This window comes from Solanum pennellii, chromosome 2 (assembly GCF_001406875.1).
Source record: "Solanum pennellii chromosome 2, SPENNV200".
NCBI lineage: Eukaryota > Viridiplantae > Streptophyta > Magnoliopsida > Solanales > Solanaceae > Solanum > Solanum pennellii.
In genome coordinates, this window is record NC_028638.1 from 7,443,596 (window position 1) to 7,452,437 (window position 8,842).

At 32.3% G+C, this 8,842-nt stretch overlaps 1 pseudogene; it reads left to right on the forward strand.

Annotated features, from left to right (window-relative positions):
• The first annotated feature begins 1,151 nt into the window (after window positions 1-1,151).
• LOC107009741 lies at window positions 1,152-7,990 on the forward strand (annotated as a pseudogene).
• Window positions 7,991-8,842: the final 852 nt, after the last annotated feature.

Here is an 8,842-nt window from a genome sequence, read left to right on the forward strand (position 1 = left end):
ATTTTGGGTTGAATATTAGAATAACAACCCTTCTAACATCCTCAAAGTATTTACAAACAACACCCAACAATTACATAGATTCCCCCTTCATTTGATCTTTTAGTATGTTTCTTTGGAGTAACTATGAGGGGAAATGCATGCTAAAATTGCAGAAACAAAATATAGTTTTCAGTCACTGACTCATCATGATCACAGGGCCGGTCATGGTCGTGATGGTCAACCTTTGTTTGGGTCCATCGACATGAATGCAACGCCAAGCCAGCGAATCAAGCTCTAAGAACGTAGACATAAGGAGAAAATCTTGATGCATCAATTACTACTAGGAATTTCATCCTCAAAAAATACTTGAAAAGTCAAACATGGATACTGGACTCGCAAGTCATGTGTGGTCTCTAGGTAGCCTCCTCGAATGGATGATGCCTCCATAGACCTTAACAATAGGAATTTATTTCAAGAGCAACCACATAATATGTCTCGTCATCTCTTATCACTTCAACGACCTTTCACAAGCAACATTACAGACCTAAAGTAAATTAGAACTTTCAGCCTCAAAATATATTTGAAAACATAAAGAGATAGCTGAACCCAAATTAATTCAACATTTAATATACAATTAAGCAACACCCGATCATAGATTAATAATCTATATTGTCATATCTGCAAAGTATACAAGACTAAGTGCAAGAAAGAGGTAGTGTTATTGCAGCCTTTGCCTCTTCAAGAACGGACATGGTTGTGGGTAAGCATGAATTTCATTTAGGGTTTTCCTATGGTTGAGGGTAAAATATCGATAATGGTGATGGTAGACAGGTTTTCAAAGTATTCAATATTTATTGTTGGACCTAACTTGTGTTCATCGGAAATAACTATTGACTTATTTTACATATATATGGTTAAGTTCTTTGGGTTACCGATTGATATTGTGAGTGACAGAGAAAACATGTTCTTAGTAGATTATGGACAACATTTATTCAATTTTATGGGGATCGACTTGAAGTTCTCTTCTTCTAACCACCAACAAATAAATGGTCAAACGGAAAGGATAGACCATTTGTTAAAGGAATATCTGAGGCAGTGAGCCAATGAAATTGGTTGTATTACTTGACAGGATGCAGTTTTCTTGTAATCTGCATACGTCACCAATAATAGAGATGAGTGCATTGAAATTGGTTTCGGCTATGACTCCATCAGATGTTGCTAAAACAAAAAGGCAAGAGAAATGTCCAGCAATTTACAAGGTTGCACGAGATAGGTATCTAGAGGATAGAATAGATACCATTACACTATGTTATATCTTTGTAAATGTAAATCAAGTTGCAGAACTGCACTCCCACTTTATATATGGTTGTTGCTCTAAACACCAAGAAGACCAAATGTTAAATGCTGGAGAAAAAAATCCTTATGACAACCAGGATCTACGTTCTAACATTATGCAGAACAAATGTAAATATTCCCCTTTTCATATACAAGTCACTGTTAAATAATAAGATGATCAATTACTTCTGATACTGTCTCTTTTTGGAAATTAGTTTACTTTGACATTTTTGATATTATTCTTAATAACGTGAATTACTATAATAATTTTCTAATTTAAAAGTTCATTATTTTTTATTTTATAAAAAAGAGATAGAAAGAAAAGATATGTAAAACTATGATAATTTTTGACAATTTCTATATATTTGACTTATATATTATTTATGTTTGTAACTTACTTTTTCCATGTTCACTAATAAAATACCATTCCTATCAAATGAAGGCGAAGGGCGTTTTCTATGGAGGAAAAAAAATTTTCTAGGTATAAAATTTTCATTCATACCAAATACATATACCTAAAAAAAAAAGTCTATAACATTGTTTGAAAGTTCTGAATACATACTTTATCGTATTATTTGAGTTAACGATCAAATGTTGAAACTGTCATGTTCTTACGAGTTTCACATCTCAATTATCAATAGTGTCTGTTTTTATATTGACTCTTACAATCGATACATTGAAACACATCTTAGCATTGCCTATGTCATAAATTATGATTTATTTCCTTTTTTCTATTTTAACTTTCATTATTTATTCAACTAGATGTGTTTTAATAAATATATACGTGATAATTTAGGTAGAAAGAACAAACAACAAATAATAAAAATGTGAAACTTTACAAAAAAATGATAGTTCACAGTTGTTCAATTTTTTACTCTTTTTTTTTCCTTTCTTAAGAATGTATTGAAAATATCTTTGAACTTGACGAAAATTATTAATTTTGTCCCCGAACTATTGACACGCTCAAAGACACCCACCCTCATCTTGAAAAACTTAACTTGCATACACCAATCTTCCACATGGCATAAGAAATTGTCTCAAACTCTTGTAGAAGCATGCGACACTTAATAATAAGCAAAAGCATGTGTTGAAAACACTCTTTAACATTATGAAAATCTAGGGGTATATTTCGGTAATTTTATAAGATCAAGTTGTATTTAAATTCAATTAGTCAAGTAAATACATATTTTTAAGACTGTCATTAATACAAGAATGAAATTACTCCATCCGTTCATGTTTATTTGTCATGTTGCACTTTTCAAAAGTCAGTTTGATTAATTTTCAAAGTTAAATTAGATTACATTAATGTGACATTAAATCTTTATGGACTGGAAACTTTGAGACTTCCAGGAAAGCTTCAGTGGCATGGTACAAGATGTTTTGTCCAAAAGCAAGTGGAGGATTGAATTTCCTTGATATACATACATAGTTACTATAGAAAAAAGGTGTATGCAATATACAAGCTCAAAGAGCTTCTTAGATGGTATCGAAGATACTAAAGGCTGCAAATTATTTACAAGAGGCAGGATTCATGGAAGGGGATACAAATAATATGACAGAGTAAAACATAAGTAAAGTGTATTGACAGATGAGAGGTACAAAGGAGAAGGTAGAATGGAGATCACTAGTGTAGAAAAATTTTAGAGCCCCTATGTAGTTGTTCATCATGTATTTCGCAGTGAAAAGAAGAGTTGCAATAAAAGACAGATTGACAAAGTGGGGAATCGTTCAAGTACTAACTTGTCCCTTATGTTAATTAGTAGATGAAGATCATGATCACATTTTTTTCCAACGTACATATGCAGCAGAGGTGTGGAGGAGTATACCACATTGGCAGGGAATAGCAAGAAATTCAATGAAGTGGACTAGTGAGAAATTGGACAGTGCAATACATGAGAGAAAGAAGAAACAAGTCCCTTGTGTATAGGATGGCGATGACAAACATAATTTGTTATTTATGGCTAGAGCGCAATATCAAAATTATTCTACAAAAACATTAGATATTCAAAAACTATATGAAAAGTACTATAAATTGTATTCTTATGGTCAGCCCCTTGTTTAGACCTAATCTAGGGATTAGCCATTCAAAAAGATGGATTTAGGATTTGAGGGTAGGTCAGAAACCTCAGTGATGGTCATTGAACGTGAGCATGATATATGATAGGGGAATATTTTAATTTGGTATCATTAGTTTATGTTGTAAGAACATCTCGGGACCTGATTTCTAGTGATGCGAGTATCAATGAACGATCCTAAAGGTTCTATTCATGATTTTTCATCTATTAATAAAAAAATCCATTATGTACATATTTTCATACAAATTTAACATAGCGCTATGTTCGTGTGTGGACATGTGTCTTTGCAACTTTCAGTTGTGCTGACCCACTTTTAAAACAAAGGTCACTCAAGTACAGGTCTTGTTTGGCTGATAGTTATCTTTTCACATTACTGATTATGTTTGTCACCCTACAAAGGACCATACATATGTCTTGCCTGAGTTTTTAATATGATTATTGACTTGCCTTTTATTTATTTCTTACCTTGGGAAGAGGATATATTGTTTGTTGTTTCCTGAAGATTGTTTGAGTTATATGGTCATGAAGATAATATAAGATTTGTGTGCAAGGAGTTTCCTCTCCAAGATGTTAGTCCACAAACACGTATAGACTTTAGTGTTGATTTCTCCAAATTAGCCACAGGAGGAGTTGCAAGAAATTTTGTGGAAATTAAGTTTGTTATATTTCATAAGGATATTGCCATTTTGTCCTGACTTTGTATTACTTTGAATCTTGAAGGATGGACACTTTAGACTTTTTTGGGTGGCCAACCATGCGCATTATTGTGGGTGAACCTAAAGCTCACAAGTTTTTCAGAGACATGGATTTCAGGTATAGTTAGCTTTACTCGGATTATAGTTATATATAATCATCTTTTATTTATCATATGTGAGAATTTACCTGATATGAGCTTTGGGGACCTATAATCTTCAAAGTATGTGCATTTGTGTTGATTAGTGATACATCTTGCTCTCTTACTTTTGTCGCACTTAAGTGATGAAACGTCAATTATTTCTAAAGAAACTAAGTGATGGAAAAATGAAGTGAAGGATCTTAGTCTTGTGTCTTTTAACAATTATGGTATATATTTTTCACTTTAAGATCATAATGAAGTGCTTTAATCTTTTCATAATCCCATGTGGATGTTATCTTTTTTGTTCATCAGCTACGCATCACACCAGGTTGTAAGATGGTTGCTCTTGCTCTGTTTGATCTTATCTAAGTGTCTAAAGTAGTTTGTTATCATGTGGAATTGAAAGTGAATAATGAGACGAACAGTGACCTAATTTGTAGGGTTATATCTTGGAGGTGAATATTATGGGATGTAAATCTACATTAACTGAATTTGAATACAGAATTATACTTTATCCATTATTGATTATATTTAGGAAGTGAGAAATGTCATAGAAGAACTAAGCATGTTGACATTTCAAGAAAGATACATTCCCGATCAAGAAACCCTAGTACATGCATTTATGCATGGATTTGCATTTATGCTATACTCTTTAAGCTTTGACGTGTGAATCTGATTTTTGAATATGATCATGAAATCTTAAAAAAAAGTTTCAAAAGACTTACGTGTCTTTACTGTGCCTCTTATGGTAGTTTCAGAAATGATACATAATCCATGGATTGTGGAATCTTATGAATTAGTGTTCCTATGATTTTCTTGATCAAGATTTTAATATATTTCCTACTTTTATATCTATACATTTTAGATTCTGAGCTCTAAGCTTTCACGTCCATGACTAATGCCGCCAGAATAATAAACACAAAGGGCTGGTGTTCCAATAACTTTGACGCAAAATGCAGTAAATTTTGAATAATACGATGTCTTACTTGTCAGACCATTGGTTATCCATATTTATGTTGATGCTATAATATCGTGTCTTAAACATTTCAGGATGAGAATATTGAACTCTGCAGGTTCTCTAAAGATGGGACAAAATCGTGTTTGTTCACTACTTTTCAGAACGGTATTCTAAAGTCTGGCTTTAGTTAATAAAGTTATCAAATTGAGATTGTGTAATTTTTCTCATTGAAAACATTGTGTAACTATCCGAACACGTGTTAATAAAATAGGCAAAAAAAATATTGATTGCGGTTTGGGACATCAGTACATGGATGAAAATTGGATCAAAAGCCTCTATAATAAGTCAGCTTCCATTATGACAATTAGTTTGGGTGGGAAATATCTTGTATTATAAGATGTTTATCCTTTTGTGTCTCCTAGTAATGTTAATTTCAATTACCATCATCTTTACTGTCCAATACCTTCCTTAGATATGCACTGTTGAAGAAAAAGAATTTTACATCGATTTTGCAATCGTGAATCTCGGATAAAATATCTTTTTTACATGGATGTTGAATAAATCATTGCGTTGATTTGAAATTTGAAATTTCATGACGATATAGGCCAAAATAAGGAATGAAAGGGAACCTAAAATAGAGTAACATCTGGTTCCCATTCCCCTTCCTATTGGAGTTTGTATAAGATTCCATGAAATTAATTTGACGTATTCTCATCTTTCAAAAACACCAAGTCTTCTCTTGAACTTTTTATATGAATAAGGTCTTTTTCTACTCTTGGCTTGTCTTCATTTTGATGAATGTCTCCCCTCCCATACATATATTTGGTGTTTAAAAACTAGGAGTGAAAATGGGGCGGGGTTTGAACCTTTAACTCACATAATTTTCAACTCACCTTTTTTTTCATTTGTTATATTTAGGCAAATTACTGTCATATATTAGGTAATATTATTTATTTTAACTTCTCAAATTAGATTCATTTGCCTTTTTTTTCTTCCGTAAACACAACAGAAAACAAACTATGAACGAAGTTCCAAAAACACACCTTTCTTTTATGGGGTCCTATTACACCTTTGAACCATTTTAAAGTGTTATACTACATCCTTCGGTGATGCGGTGGTACAAAGAGTGTGCTCACTCAGTCGGAGGCATGTTAGGGGTGAAAAGAAGTTAGAATATGATTACTTTGGACATTTAATTAATTAACATTAAAACTTAAGTTGATATCTTTTTAATTTTTTTTCCTTTCTTTCTTTGTGAAATAGAGTTGAATTCTAATTTTTTTTCATTCTAGAACGACAATTTATTTTTTCACATGCTCACCACGTACAGAAGTTGCTGACAAATTTTTTCTAGCGTTTTTCCATCCATTTATTCTACTAAATTGTCTTCCTTTTTCTCACACCTATACTCCATTAAGGGAAAACCTTCTCCCCTCCGGAAAAAGTGAAATCTTTCTTATCACGTTTAAGGGTGTGTATATTACACTTTAAAATTGTTTTGGGAGGTAAAATAGTATACAGGGTGATAATAGGGTAAAGATAAAGTATCCTTGAACTTCGGTCGTAGTTCAGTATGGTAATCATGCCTTTTCCCTCATTAATAGGTGATATAAATGATGTAGATGGTGAAAGATTACTATACTGTTCAGTTTAGAAGAGTTGCCCTTTCAAACAATGTGTGGTTTTTTTTAATCTCTAAAAAAATTCAAATTTTTGTATCTAAACTATAAAAGGAAAGCATATAGTTATTTACTTCTTTTCTATTTAGTTTTAGTTTTGACTTGACTGTACATTTATGTGCTAATTTCGGGACTCAAAAAATCAGAAACAAAAAGAAAGATAAAACATAAAAAGAACTAAAGAATAAGTTTCAGATCAAATTTTAATGATCAGGAATACTATTTATAAATAAAATTAGATCTGTGATATCCAGAATTTATATCTTGAAAATTTATTTGCTTATGTCATCCGTTAAACTTCAGAAACCTAGTGGTCTCTTATCTCAACCCCCTCCCCCCTTTAAATTTTAAAAAGATCAGCTCCAACAACCCCCCGCATCCACATAAGTTGTAACCTGCTCCATTCCGCATACGTTTTAATGGCACCACACCATTTGCATTCCTATCTGCTGTGGCATTTAGTTTGTTCATGCATTGATCAAAATCTATGCTTGTCATTTAAATTCTACGGAATCAAAGATGGTGATGTCTGTGTTATTGATGTGACAAAGATGGAGATCTCCTCTTTGCACAAGAGGTTGCACTTGGGTACTAATATTAATTCTTTGGAGTTTTGTCCTAGTGAAAGGTATTTGCAATTCTAGCTATAATTTTCTATGAAGTATACTCTTTGTCATACGTCTTTTGTTCTAAAGCCTATGCCTTCTCTTTTAGAAGCCATATTTTTCACAAAAATTCTAGATAGTGTTAGCCTTGTCTTTTTTCTCCTCAAGATATGTACCGAGAAATATAAGAGGAATTTGTAGTAGATGTAACTCGTGACTGAAGGGGGAAAGGGAAGCTTTTTTGAAGGTCTTGTACGTATTACATACGACTTTAGTGATGCAAAGAACATTTCATGAATATTGTTTGTGTATGAATTACTCTTGCAAGCACTAGTCACCACAACTAACTATTGAGATGACAAAAGATTTGCTTTTTGCCTGTTATATGTGAGCGTATCGTTTAACTTCCCTTTTTCTAATGTACGTTTTCTTTGTCCATTTTTTTCAGATGTGAAGAAAATAAATCCAGGTCTATTGTTGTTTTTGTTCAACTACAACAATCGAGAGCTTTACGGTGTCTATGAAGTTGCAAGCTCGGGGAAAATGAATGTCAATCCACATGATTGCACGTTGGATTATTTTGGAAGAACTAAATTTTTGTGCACAGGTTTTCTGTCATGTTTTCTTCATATTTGGTTGTGTTTGTGCTTTCCTTTATATGATCTCTTGTTTATAAATGAAGGTTCAGATACATCGACGTCAGCACTAAAAACCATTGGCGGGAACATTGTTTAAGCCTATAATCTAGGATAAATATTGCAATGTTCAACATCATTTCATGTTTGAACGATATCATGATCAAGCTACTAATTTGATCTCCAAGCTATTTTATTTGAGTTAATACAGAATATGAGAACTCGGAGATCAGATTAGCCAGTTGAATATGATCTAGCTCAAACATGAAATGATACTGATTATTGTAATAATTATCCTAAATTATGGTCTTAAACAAAGTTTCCACCAATGGTTTGTAGTGCTGACACAGACGTTTTTGAACATTCATTTTTATAAATAAGAGAAAGAATAAAAAGAAAAGCATCAACACAACCAAATATATTACATATGAACAAAACATGACATAAAATCTGTGTAGTATATTCACTTATTCCAGAATTGTCTAACGTCCAGCCATACGGATTGATATTCGTTTTCGCGAACTTGTAGCTTCATACATACCATGAAACTTTTGATTGCTCTAGCTGGAAAAAAAATGGTAAACCTAGATCTATGTTTTTTTACTTATAAAGTTATTTTTAAAATCTTTTAAAACATATTTTATTAATATTGAGGCTAATTTTATTTATTCTTTAATTTCAATCTGTAACGACCTGTTTAGTCGTTTTGAGCAGCAGATTTTATTTCTGGAAAAACTGGCT